At 37.5% G+C, this 14,216-nt stretch overlaps 1 pseudogene; it reads left to right on the top strand.

Moving 5' to 3' along the window:
• Positions 1 to 9,845, top strand: LOC110753632 (pescadillo homolog; annotated as a pseudogene).
• The last annotated feature ends 4,371 nt before the right edge of the window (positions 9,846 to 14,216 follow it).

The following is a 14,216-nucleotide window of genomic DNA, read 5'->3' as shown; positions in this document are numbered from 1 at the left end:
ATGGCGAAGCACTACAGGCCTCCCGTAAGTTCTAAATCTCCTCAATAAGTTGTTCATCTATAGGCTATATCATCACCAATCACTATTCAAATCAACATTTCCAATTTGTAATATATAAATAAACATTTTCTCTTAACTTAGACACAGCTGCTTAATTTTCTTTTGTATAATTTTTTCAGGGGAAGAAAAAGGAAGGTAATGCTGCAAGGTACATCACCAGGTCACAAGCCGTCAAGCAACTTCAAGTCAGTCTATCCCTCTTCAGGTCTGTCTGTTTTTCTCAGTCTTCCTTCCCCATACCTACCTCACAGATTAAACTTGTAGTATCATCCATTCATTCTCCTGTGTGTATATGTAACTTCCGCATATATATATATATATATATATTATATTCCTAAAGTTTATTATTGTTCTTTCTTCAGTGATGACTGAGACTAGCTCAGCTGCATATATTTTCTTTCTGTTATAATTATTATCTATAAACGTTTTTATTGTTTGGAAATTAAGAAAATAATAATTTGTCTTGTGCATATTACGCAGTAGTATTTCATGATGATTTTTATGGCTAATCATGCAAATTTTAGGAAACTATGTATTCTCAAGGGGATATTCCCAAGGGAGCCAAAGAAAAAGACCAAAGGGAATCACCATACTTATTATCACTTAAAGGATGTTTCGTTCATCCAACATGAACCATTACTCGAGCGCTTGAGAGAGATCAGGGCTTATCAACACAAAATAAAGAAAGCCGAGGCCAAGAAGAACCGGGATCTTGCTACTCTTCTCACACAAAGAAGACCTTCTTACAAATTAGACAAAATTATTTTGCAGAGGTTAACTTTTTCTTATTCTTATTCAATATATATATTAAAGTATGCTGATGTTGCTTCTGTCTCTCCCCCTCTCTCATTGTATGTCATGAATCTCTGCCGATTGTCATTTGTTATGTTCCACGAAATTGTGCAGGTATCCGAAATTCCTTGATGCTCTTAGAGATTTGGATGACTGTATCACAATGGTTCACCTCTTTGCTGCCTTACCTGCTATTGAGGGCTGTATCGAAGTGAAACGCATCCATAACTCTCGGAGGTGAGGCTGGCGTTGGAGCATATGAAAAAACAATTATATATGTTGAATTGCATCATTCCATGCACGATCTGATTTTACCGAGTCTGATTTTCTTAAGCCTTTTGTTGCTTTCATATTTTTTTCTCTAGGTTGGCTCATGAATGGCAAGCTTACATATCTCGTACTCATAGATTGCGTAGAGTCTTTGTGTCTGTTAAAGGCATATATTATCAGGTGCGGTAGCGGTAGCATACCCTATATCACGGTTTCTTTAAATGTTTAACTTTAACTGCGGCATCTTGTGTTATTTGGGTACAGAGGATTTATACGGCACCGTTGTGTTGTATGTCTGTGCAGGCCGAGGTTAAAGGGCAAGAGGTCACATGGCTGGCTCCTCACCCTTTGCAGCAAGTTTTGACTGATGATATTGACTTCAATATCATGCTAAACTTTTTGGAGTTTTACGAGGTTTCATTCTTTTATTCTTCTATTTAAAATCAATATATGTGCTAGCTGTAAATGGTATTTCGTAACTTTAGCATCCATTAAGCTTCTTCTTTGCTTTCCTTCCAATGAACTGGTTACTTGACCTTCTTGATCATACATTCGTTGTAACATCCATTAAGATTTTTCTTTCCTTTTCTTATAAGAAGTCTTAGCTCCCTCCCCGGTGCAGGCACTTCTTGCCTTTGTGAATTGTCATTTATATCATTCCATAAATGTGAGGTATCCACCCATTCTTGATCCTCGATTGGAAGCTGTAGCAGCAGGTATGCATTTTTACTAGTTGCTTTCCTTAGCTTTAACTTAGAGTTTTTGGCAATGTTGAGTTGTGGATCTTGTGTGTGTTAATGGAGCATGAGTATGATTTAATTCGATTGTAGATCTTTATGCTCTATCAAGGTACTTTGATGCAAACTCTCAATCCTCTGCGTGGGATCACCAAACTCCAAGTTTGTCTGGATCTGGGAAAGTTGAGAGCCAGCAGATTGGACCTTCAATTGATGAGTCTGAACTAAGACTTGCACAACTGCAGCATCAACTCCCCTCAAATGAACCTGGTGTATCGATGCACCTTGTTGGGGATGTTCCGGGTGAGGATAAAGAGGATAATGAGACGAGGGAGTGCAAGAAACTCTTCAAAGATATGAAATTTTTCTAGATAAGCTATAAAATCAAATATACTAACCTTGATTCTCAGCTGCCATTGTCCAGAATAGTCGTAGGAATTAGAAAGTTCTTCTCCAAGAAAACCAACACTGTATGCTTATTCTGATGGGGTGAATTTCTGATAGCTGAAAACGTGTTGTTGGTTCTGGAGGGAGCTCTCTATTTATATGCATATATCTCTTAGAGTTTTGCCCATCAAGGAACTCTAGGAGATGTCCTTATTGCAGTAGATGTTGGAGTCTCAATCCTGATAGAGTTAGGAATCCCAAAAGCTTTAGAATTCTGTTTAACATATTATCAAAGCTGCTGGTCGAGTAAGTGTATTGAGTTCTTGATTAACTAGGAGTCCTAGCAATCCCTTAGTGATTAGAAGATCACTTTAATGAGTCTAAGATGTATTACCATCTTACATTCTCCCACTTGATCAATAATCACTTGAGACTTCAAAGTTAACCTCTTAATGGCCATGTAGAACTCATCACTTCTCTATTCCAAAATCAAGCCGCTGTCATTAACAAAGTTTCACATGGAACCGTCGAAGTTCATTGGATATATAACATCCAAGACTTTTACAATCACACATATGAACCTTTGAAAACACATAAGGCTTCCAACTGGATTGAGATCGAGAAACTGTTGTGATTGACTGTAAGAATGTTAAATAATCACAAACTGTCTTTGCTCACCCTTACAAGACTGCTAAGGTCTTTTATCAAAAGATACTTTATTAACTCATTCATGGATGCAAACTGCAAAACTAAAGCTAGCACTCTTGCAGTTTGTACTTTAAACCATTTGTTAAAACACATATTACGACAATATATGAAGAATGAAAAACTCCAGACTTATATTATCAACTGTCATATAAATTAAAAATAACAAAAGAAAAATAAACTGTAACCTCTAGCTCCCACTGACTCCCACTGACTTTAAGCATCAAAATTCACTAACAGACCCATGCTATTCACATGCCTATGAAAAACATGGTTAGGCAGAGCTTTATTTAGAGGGTCTGCAATCATAAGGTCTGTACCAATATGATCCAAAGCTGTGTGACCATCTCGGATCTTTTCCTTGGCTGATAGAAACTTCAACTGCAGATGCCTCATTCCTGATGACCTTTTATTTCCTTTTGCAAAAAATACTGCTGCACTATTGTCATTCCACAATTGTATAGGTCTCTGCACAGAATCTACAACTTTCAACATAGACATGAAGTTCTTAAGCCACATTGCCATAGAGGTGGCTTCATAAATTGCCAAAAATTCCGCTTGCATGGTTGAAGTCGACACATATTGCTGCTTAACACTTTTCCAAGCTATTGCTCCCCCTGCAAACATAAACACTACTCCTGATGTGCACTTTTTGGTATCCAAACAACCAGCAAAATCAGCATCTCCATATCCTTCCAGTCGCAAATCATCCACTCTTCTATAAACCAGTTTGTATTCCTTAGTTCTCTGCAAATATCTTAGCACCTTCTTACCTATAACCCAATGAGCTTGTCCTGGATTTGATTGAAACCTTCCAAGAACACTAATACAGAAAGCAAGGTCAGGTCTGGTACAGACTTGTGCATACATTAAGCTTCCTACTAATGATGCATAAGGTTTATCCCTCATCTCATCCTTCTCTTGCTCAGTCTTAGGGGACTGATCACTGCTCAGTTTGTCGCCTTTTGACATGGGCACATCACAACCTGTGCAATTGTCCATGTTGAATCTCTTGAGTATTCTTTCAATATATCCTTTTTGAGATAAACCAAGTAACTTTCTTTCTCTGTCCCTTTTAATTTCGATTCCCAAAACATAGTTGGCTTCTCCCAAATCACTCATGTCAAAATGATTAGACAACATCCTCTTGGTGTCATGAAGCAGAGACAAATTACTACTTGCCAAAAGAATGTCATCAACGTATAAGAGCATGAATAAGAAGTCTGTTCCATTAAACTTCATATAAATGCATTCATCCAGTGGATTATCAACAAAACCTTGAGATTTCACTACTTCATCAAATTTCAAATACCACTACCTTGAGGCTTGTTTTAAACCATAGATAGATTTCTGCAGTTTGCAGACTAGATCTTCTTCCCCTTTTAAAACAAAACCATCTGGTTGCTTCATGTAGATCTCCTCATTCAGGTTCCCATTTAAAAAAGCCGTATTAACATCCATTTGATGAAGGTGTAGATCAAAGTGTGCTACCAAAGCCATTATCACCCTAAATGAATCCTTGGTAGAAACTGGAGAAAAAGTTTCATTGTAGTCCACCCCTTCCTGTTGAGTGTAGCCTTTTGCCACTAGTCTGGCCTTGTATCTATCAATTTTCCCTTGTGGATTTTTCTTTGTTTTGTAAACCCACTTGCAGCCTATAGGTTTACAACTCTGTGGCAATTTGACAAGTTTCCAAACTCCATTTTGGCTCATTGAATCGAGTTCAGATTCCATAGCTGCCATCCAATATTCACATCTGTCACTTTCCACAGCTTGTTTGAAAGTCACAGGATCCTCCAAGTTGTTGATATCTTGTTCAGCTTCTTGCAAATAAACATGATAGTCATTTGACAAAGCTGGCCTTCTAGGTCTTTGAGACCTTCTTAGTTCTTGGTTATGAGGTTGTGCCACTTGTATTTCAGCTTCTACATTTATTTCCTGATCGTGGTGGATATCTTCATGAATTGGTGTGGCTGCTTTGTTAACAAATGGAATTATTGTAGTCTCCTTTCCTTGTTTTTCTTTTACTGCAAGTTCCTGATGCTCTAATATTTCATCAAACTCAAATTCGTCACTTTCATTTTCTGTATTCTCCTCCTCAAGGAAGATTGCCCTTTGCGTCTCTACAAACCTTGTATTGTGCTTTGGACAATAAAATCTGTAGCCTTTTGTCCTTTCTGGATATCCCACAAAATAACAACTAACTGTCTTTGAGTCAAGCTTCTTTTGCATTGGATTATAGAGTTTGGCTTCTGCTCTACATCCCCAAGTTCTCAAGTGATTAAAACTTGGTTTTCTATTGCACCAGATTTCATAGGGAGTTCTGTCAACACTTTTAGTAGGTGTTCTATTAAGCAAATAATTTGCTGTTTTCAAAGCTTCTCCCCATAAGAAGTTTGGTAATACTGTGCAGCACATCATGCTTCTCACCATCTCTATCAAAGTTCTATTTCTTCTCTCTGACACACCGTTTTGCTGTGGTGTTCCAGGATTCGTGTACTGAGCCACAATGCCTTCTTGTTGCAAGAAAATGGCAAAAGGTCCTGGATTTCTTCCTTTCTCAGTGAATTTTCCATAGAACTCTCCACCCCTATCAGACCTTACTATCTTTATCTTCGAATCTAATTGCTTTTCCACTTCAGCTTTGTATATTTTAAACATGTCTAAGGCTTTTGACTTTTCTGTTATCAAATACACATATCCATACCTTGAGAAATCATCTGTGAAAGTTATAAAATATTTATAACCATCATGTGTATCAATTGGAAAAGGTCCACAGATATCTGTATGTATTATCTCTAGCAATTTCTCACTCCTTATTGCTCCTTTCTTTCGTAAGTTTGTCATTTTCCCTTTTGCACATTCAATACAGACTTTATCTTGATCATGGTGATTAAGTGGTGGTAGCATAGATTCTTTGCTTAAGAGGTTCATCCTTTCTTTTGAGATATGTCCAAGTCTTCTATGCCAAAGTGTATATGATTCTTCTGTTCTTAACTGTTTTGTACTTATCACATTTAATCTTGCAGTGCTTTGATTTGGAGAATTGCAGTTTAGACGATACATTCCATCAATAATAATGCCATTGCCAACATAACTTTTATTTCTGAAAATGGAGAATCCAAACTTATCAAACTCGAACTGTAAGTTTGATTGAACAAGTTTACTAACTGATAAAAGGTTCCTTGTCATAGTAGGAACATAAACTACATCTACCAAATCCAAAACAAAACCAGAATCCAAAACAAGACTAGCTAAACCAATAAATTCTACTTTGACTCTTTCTCCATTTCCCACGAACACCTTCAAGTCATCCTTGCTTGGCACCCTCTTGCTTTTGAACCCCTGCAAAGAATTAGCCACATGAACTGTTGCACCACTATCTAACCACCATGAATCAGATAAAACTTCAACTATGTTAGATTCATAAACCACTGAAACCAAATTCTTCTTACCTTTTCCCTTCTGTTTTTCCAGCCAACGCTTATACCTTCTGCAATCTCTCTTCATATGTCCAAATTTTCTGCAGAAGAAACACTTGAGGCCTACTGGATTCAGTCCTTTTGAATCTGCTTCCTTCTTATCTTTCTTGCCTGCAGTTTTGTACTTAACAGTCTCCTTGGCTTTTGGTTTGGCTTCGTGTACAAAACTGACATGTTCCTCAGCTTTCTCCTTTCTTATATTTTGCTCTTCCTGCACACAGATGCTTATGAGGTCTGTGATTTTCCAGATTTCCTTTTGAGCCACATATGTGCTTTTGAGATGTCTAAAAACATTTGGCAGAGAATTAATAGCAAAGTGTACCATCATTGTCTCGTCTACATTGACATTGAGTGCCTTCAGTTCGTTCCCAATGTCCAGCATATTGAGTATGTGAGTCCTAACACAGCCCTCTCCATTGTACTTGACATCAGTGAGTTGCCCCATCAATGTACCTATCTCAGCCTTCTTTGATTCCTGGAAAAACTCCCCAATTGACTTAAGAAAATCTTTTGCGTTTTCAGATGTTGTTATGCTCCCCTTAACAGATGGAGAAATCGACCTCTTCATAATTAGGATAGCCATTTTATTTGCCTTGATCCATTTGGCATACTTATTCTTAACTTCTGCAGATGCATTTGCAGCAGGTACAACAGGAGCATCTTCTTCCAAAGCCATTTCATAGTCGAGCAAACCTAAAGCAATTTCCAAGTCCTCTTTCCATTTCTTATAGTTTGAGCCAATGAGAGTCTCAATTGAGTTGTGGTTAACTGAAAACATATAAACATGTATACTTAAAACTTTAGCCCCAAAAACTTTAAATTAAATATGTTCGATCCTCACCTTTAGGTAGAGATTCGTTCATATTTATCAACCACTGAGGTATGAAAAATACAAACTTCTTTTGAACAAAACCTTCCTTATCTTTGGATAAGAAAAATTTCATACTAGTTTGTATGCTTCATATCCCATGTTGTTCTGCCACAAGTAATTACATGAAGATGTACTCACATATTTGGATAGAGAGCAATTTCTCCATGTAATTTCTTGCAGCACAATCTTGATCGTGAACCTTTGAATGTATAGATCTTGCAGTTTATTGAGTTTGCTTTGGCTTACTCAATATACTGTAAGAGATATGCATTCAACGATCAATGCTTTCTCTTGTCACGACAAAGTGATAATCTTTATACTGTTATCGTGCCAAGCTTTATGAAAACTGTTTTGAAACTTGACAGTTTGTAGAACTTGATTTTCTTGATTTTCTTGATTCTTAAAATTGGTTAGATAAGAGATAATATAACTTAAGCTCTGATACCACATGTAAGTTCTAGATAAGCTATAAAATCAAATATACTAACCTTGATTCTCAGCTGCCATTGTCCAGAATAGTCGTAGGAATTAGAAAGTTCTTCTCCAAGAAAACCAACACTGTATGCTTATTCTGATGGGGTGAATTTCTGATAGCTGAAAACGTGTTGTTGGTTCTGGAGGGAGCTCTCTATTTATATGCATATATCTCTTAGAGTTTTGCCCATCAAGGAACTCTAGGAGATGTCCTTATTGCAGTAGATGTTGGAGTCTCAATCCTGATAGAGTTAGGAATCCCAAAAGCTTTAGAATTTTGTTTAACATATTATCAAAGCTGCTGGTCGAGTAAGTGTATTGAGTTCTTGATTAACTAGGAGTCCTAGCAATCCCTTAGTGATTAGAAGATCACTTTAATGAGTCTAAGATGTATTACCATCTTACACATATATGAAAACTGTAGTGTCACTTGCCAAAGAAGGAAACAAAAAAACCAAAAGCTAGTCTTTAGTATAACAGTTCTCAATGCTACACTGCTTCTATGTTCTGCAGATTATTGACAGGCCAAGGCATGATGGGAAGATCTGTGGTAGACAATGTGTTCAGCCACAGTGGGTCTATGATTGTGTAAATGCTCGGATCATTTTACCAACTGGGGATTATTTGGTGGGAAGGTAATATTGAAGGACAATTTCTCTTATTTTGCGTGGTGTTCATCTCTATGCCTTGCACCATGATGAAATGGCTAGTTATAATACTCGTGCTATGGTCTGCTTTCCTTAGCTGTGTTTTTCATTTCTCTATTGGCTAATATAATTTCATGACTTGTAAGATCATTGATTTAGTGCTCTTTTAACAGGGATCTTCCTCCACACTTGTCACCTTTTGATGATAATGACTATTTCGAGATCACTGAACGAGGGAGGGCTGCTGGCATAAATGAAGTCCTGCCAATGTGTAAGATCCCACATCGACTAACGGAGAGGGGGTTGATGTGCCTTATATGTACATGCCCGCATCCATCTAGCATGAGGCTTTTTGGGAGCTCACTGGCTTCGGAGTCGTAGGAACTCCGAAGTTAAGCGAGTTGGGGGCCAGAGCAATCCCAGGATGGGTGACCCACTGGGAAGTTAGTCGTGAGCTCCCAAAAACAAAACCGTGAGGGCCAGAGAAGGGGGGCCCAAAGCGGACAATATCGTGCTACGGCGGAGTCGATCCGGGATGTGACACAATGCTTGGAATGGAAAGAGAAGACTTGGAAGATCCTCTAAAGTTACTGGCCAAAGGTGTTATTAACCGAGCAGAAGCAGAAGCTGCAAAGGAAAAGCGGAAGAAGGTACGTAGGCAGGTTTTAAAGAATGTAATGCTGTTTAATGTTGAGATGCACGATATCTTTCTGCCATTTTATGATGTGATCATATGCAAGGAAGTTAACTAAATTCTGGCATGATGCATGCAGATGAAGGCTCATGAGAAGCAGTATCATCATGAATTAATTATGGAAATTCAGGGTGTCACACATCCATCATCTATCTCGAATATAGATAATCTGAGCATCGATAGGGAAGAACCTCATCATGATTATGTGCAAGTTGGCGAGGATAACAGAATTATGTCTGAACTTGAATGGTCACGTCGATTCAAGGGGCGTATTAAAGCCATGAGGGTAAGTATTTGTTAATGCTAGATATCATGCAACTTTTATTGGTTTCTAAAGTGTGACATTATTAATTAAACAGGTCAGAATAGCTGTTTGAAAACAGATTGGTCAAATTTTTTTTGGCTTGATTCCATTGTGAACCTGTTTTGAGATTTGATAGTGTATTGAATTCCTGTCTTGAACCAGGGTTTGCTTGTCATAATTTATCATCTTCATTTGGTTTTGAACTTGCATTGCAGTAAAATTTTGTGGTTGTTGAGCAGTAGAATTCCTTCAGAACCCCAGAATCTACCTCTTCTTTTATCTTGTAAATGCAATAGATAATATTTTGTCCTGGATATCTGATTCATAGATGTTTCTTCATTCAAATAAGCAGGCAACGAAAGAAGCAGCGTGCTGATGTTATCAGGCAACGGAGGAGAATCTTAGAAGAACATGAAGTCTGAAGTTGGACCAGTTGAAAAGAATGTATCTTCCAAACATGTCTGTTAGGAATTTCTTGAGATTAAGAGCCCAATGGTTAACTATCTAGAAATTTATATATATAACTATCTAGAAATTGCTTGAAATGTTCCTTTATTTATAGATTCACTCATCTACTTATAACCACTAAGCGTTTTTGCTAGAAACTTATTTATTAATAAGAATTCAAGTTAATGGCCTAGCTAGCGAGAAACACTTATGTGTAACATGGATAGTCGTTTAAGTCCTAAAATGATCCCCATGTTGTCCCGTGCATGACGATATTCTCGTATTTGAATTTGGTTATCGTTTGATTGTCAATCGGACATCGCATATTAGGAGTTATCCGGGTTCAATATGTTCAGACCGTTGGATCGACTCCATTTCAATATATGTTGATCTAGGCATCCCTAGAATGTGTAAGAATTCGCGGATCATGAATCGGAGCCCCGGATGTTCCGATTCAATAACTTAAAGTTTGCGTTAAACGATAACCGACCATCCGGTCGGGACCAAACTTGCAGGACGTGTATTATGAACCTTGTTCAACTCATAGGAACTTCCAGATCGTAAAACAAAGGTCATGGGTCTCGTGGGCCCGGTTGACTCAATTTGGAAAGTTTGACCGCCCAGTTGACCGAGCGTCTTCCGAGGCTATCCCTTCATCTGAAACACGTAGTGGAACCTTAGGAACGCGTTCCTAGTACACTTACTTGAAGCCCGGGAAACTAGGATTTTAATTTAAAGTTCTCGTTCGGAGCGTTTTATATTAATTTCGTACTCGTATTCTGAAATAGGTACTCCGGCTACTCGCACGCAGCAAGCGAGACCATCTCAAGGTCAAGCTGTGTGGGACTAGTTGTGAGTGTACTTTGTTTTCAAATAATAAACATGATTTTATGATGGAAAAATTTATTCATATTGTTTTAATGGTTCATTGAATATATTATATATTCAATTGTTAAACTTAATGTTTTTATAAAGCGTTTGCATTATATATTTGGGTTTTGGCATATTTGAGTATCTTGAGTTTATACATATGGATTTTGAGAATTTATATCTATGTTGGTTATGTGTGGGGTACTTGGGGTGTTGATGTGAGATTGTGGAAAGGAATGAGATTAGTATGTTAGTTTGAAGTGCTATAAGCACTACCCTATGTACTGGTCATGTAGGTATAAGTCTTGACCGGCGGTTTGAAGTTTTTTCGATCGCCGGAATTGCTTTGGACACCCACGCACTGACGGCGCATGGGGCAGCACATGGGCCACTTTTTGGCTGGTCCTTAAGTCCTAAAATGATCCCCATGTCGTCTCTTGCATGAGGATATTCTCGGATTTGAATTTGGTTATTGTTTGATTGTCGATCAGATATCGCATCTTAGGAGTTATCCGAGTTCGACATGTTCAGACTGTTGGATCGACTCCATTTCAATATATGTTGATCTAGGCATCCCTAGGATGTGTAAGGATTCGCGAATCGTGAATTGGAGCCCCGGATGTTCCAGATCATAAAACGGAGGTCATGGGTCTCGTGGGCCCGGTTGACTCAATTTGGAAAGTTTAACTGCCCAGTTAACTGAGCGTCTTTCGAGGCTATACCTTCATCCGAAACACGTAGTGGAAACTTACGAACGCCTCGTTCCTCGTACACTTACTTGAAGCCCGGGAAACTAAGATTTTAATTTAAAGTTCTCGTTCGAAGCGTTTTATATTAATTTCATACTCGTATTCTGAAATAAGTACTCCACCTACTCGCACACAGCAAGCGGGACCCTTTCAGGGCCAAGCTGTGTGAGACTACTTGTGAGTGTACTTTGTTTTCAAATAATAAGCATGGTTTTATGATGGAAAAATTTATGCATATTGTTTTAATGGTTCATTGAATATATTATATATTCAATTGTTAAATTTAATGTTTTTATAAAACGTTTGCATTATATATTTGAGTTTTGGCATATTTGAGTATCTTGAGTTTATACATATGGATTTTGAGAATTTATATCTATGTTGGTTATGTGTGGGGTACTTGGGGTGTTGATGTGAAATTGTGGAAAGGAATGAGATTAGTATGTCAGTTTGAAGTGCTATAAGCACTACCCTATGTACCTCTCCGGATTTGGAACTTTGGATTGGGAACTTGAGATTCTTGGATACGTTGGAACCTGGGCACCCTTGACGGGGTGTTTCATAGACTCTTAGCGGGGTAGTCTGCGCGTGTAGGACTTGTCACAGGCGTGCGAGTATTGAGGATTCTGTTGTACGTGCTAGTGAGCTTAGTCCCATTTGGACAGATCATTCCCTAGCCACATGGCCAATTGAGGATTCTTCCATGTAGACTAGTCAAACAATCCTCCAGTTTGATTGTTTCCCTGGTACAAACTAGGTGATTTTTTTCCATATATATATATATATATTCATTCGTTCTTGTTTATCGATGAGGATACTTCCTCACTTGCCGTGCCAACGGGCATGCTTTTCGAGAGATTAGTTTTGGTTTTATAAGGAAAAGTTTGGATGGGTTGATTTATAAAGTTTCACTGTGGGATTTCATATTTAGTTTTGGTTTTAACCAAACTTTATTTATATACATGGCTAAGACGGTTTTGAATGCATGTGGTTTTTTGGCATTGTTTTCTAAACGGTGGGGTTATATTATGTTTGTTCCAACTGTGAACTGAACTTTGTTTTTGTTTACTCACACTTTAAATTTATGTTTTGCGCCCCCTAGGCAGTAACTTTTTCGAATCGAGCAACCGAGTAGAGATCCCTACTTCCAAACTCTAAGACTCCGTAGGGTTCTTTTATTCTTTTCCTTTTCATTGAACTTTGTTTTTGTTTGTAATCTAAACTCAATTAGATTGCTCTGTTATCGCCCATGTTAGGGTTTGATTTCTAAGGCCGGAGGCCTTTGTTGTAAACTCTTTTTTCGTTTATGAAGCATGTTGCCTGTTGGGATATGTTTTAAATGTGTTTTTAACATGTTGAAAATTTTGGGAAAAATCCAACTTTCAGGGGAGACTCTGCTGAATTTTAGGCAAAAAGTCTCGTTCTTTAATAAGTGGGCCCGACATCAGTTTGATGCTAGAAATACCACGAGATTCGTCCCGGATTCCGAGGAATTTGGGGCGGGTCCAATCATATTCCCTCCAATGAACCACTGAAGTTAATAATCTTCCAACTCTTCTCGCCCATTATATAATATTCCTTCTTTTTAAAGCTACAGTGAAAGAAAAAAAAACTTCTTGACAAACGCGAGCCACAACATTAATCAATTTACTACAATATATATAAAACACATAAATTAGATAACATTAACATAACAAAATTCGAAAAATTACTTGTGTTGCATGTTCCTAGGCCCAATGGGTCCTTAGGCTATTTTGCCCTTCGCCAAAATGCCTTTAAAGCCCAAATTGAGTCCAACCGTCAAACTAATTTCATAATTAACAATCTAATTATGATTGTTGACTTCACCAATAAGGCATAACCGTAGTCCATATAGTTTGACTTGGTTAACCGATTTTGTCAAACGATTTTACAGTGACCTTTGATTTTGACCGTTGACTTTGAACGTCTTATCTTCCACATTTGTTCCTCTTAGACTAAGAGAAATGAAGGGGTATTGGAATCTAGATGCACTATGTGACTCTGGAGGGGTATTGGAATCATTTGTTCTTTCAAGCAAAGGTGATGCAGGTGATGCACTAGAAGAATCCATTTTGATGATATTAAGAAAAATAAAGACAAATGGAAAGTGTTACTTGATAAACAGCAGAGCACAAGCTTTAGTTTTGCAGCACTAACACCTGCAAAATAAACCAAGAACTCGTTAATAATCAAAGTTCAACACTAATAGTATAATACAGCAAGATATATTATAAAATTAAAACAATTGATAATTCCTTACCTTTTTCCACCAACAAACAACCATAGAAAATGAAAGAAGGCCTTATAATCCTCAAAAAAGCAAGACACAAACTCCTGCAATAAAAATGAAAACAATTATCTCATCAATAGTTTGCAGTAATGTCTTTTTTTTTCTTTTTTTTTTTGGTCAACTTCAGCTTTCATTAAAAGACCCAAAAGCTGGGGAGGGAACTACAAGGAAGAAACTAACAAAAGGAAGAACCATGACGTAGTGCATCAAGGCTAAACACTTAGCCCAGAAACTACAGACAAGCTAAATGTAGAAGAATCCACAAGTTAAAAAAAAAATTCATGAAAAAAAATCCATAAGACAAGCTTCCTTCCACCGTCCACACACAAAGGACAAGATATAATTTATATACATATATTATATATATATATATATATCAAGAAAGATATAATGTATATACATATATATATCAAGAA

This window comes from Prunus avium, chromosome 8 (assembly GCF_965620075.1).
Source record: "Prunus avium chromosome 8, drPruAviu1.hap1.1, whole genome shotgun sequence".
Lineage (NCBI taxonomy): Eukaryota > Viridiplantae > Streptophyta > Magnoliopsida > Rosales > Rosaceae > Prunus > Prunus avium.
Note: the sequence above shows the minus strand (reverse complement) of the source record. Positions and strands in the feature narration are given on the sequence as shown.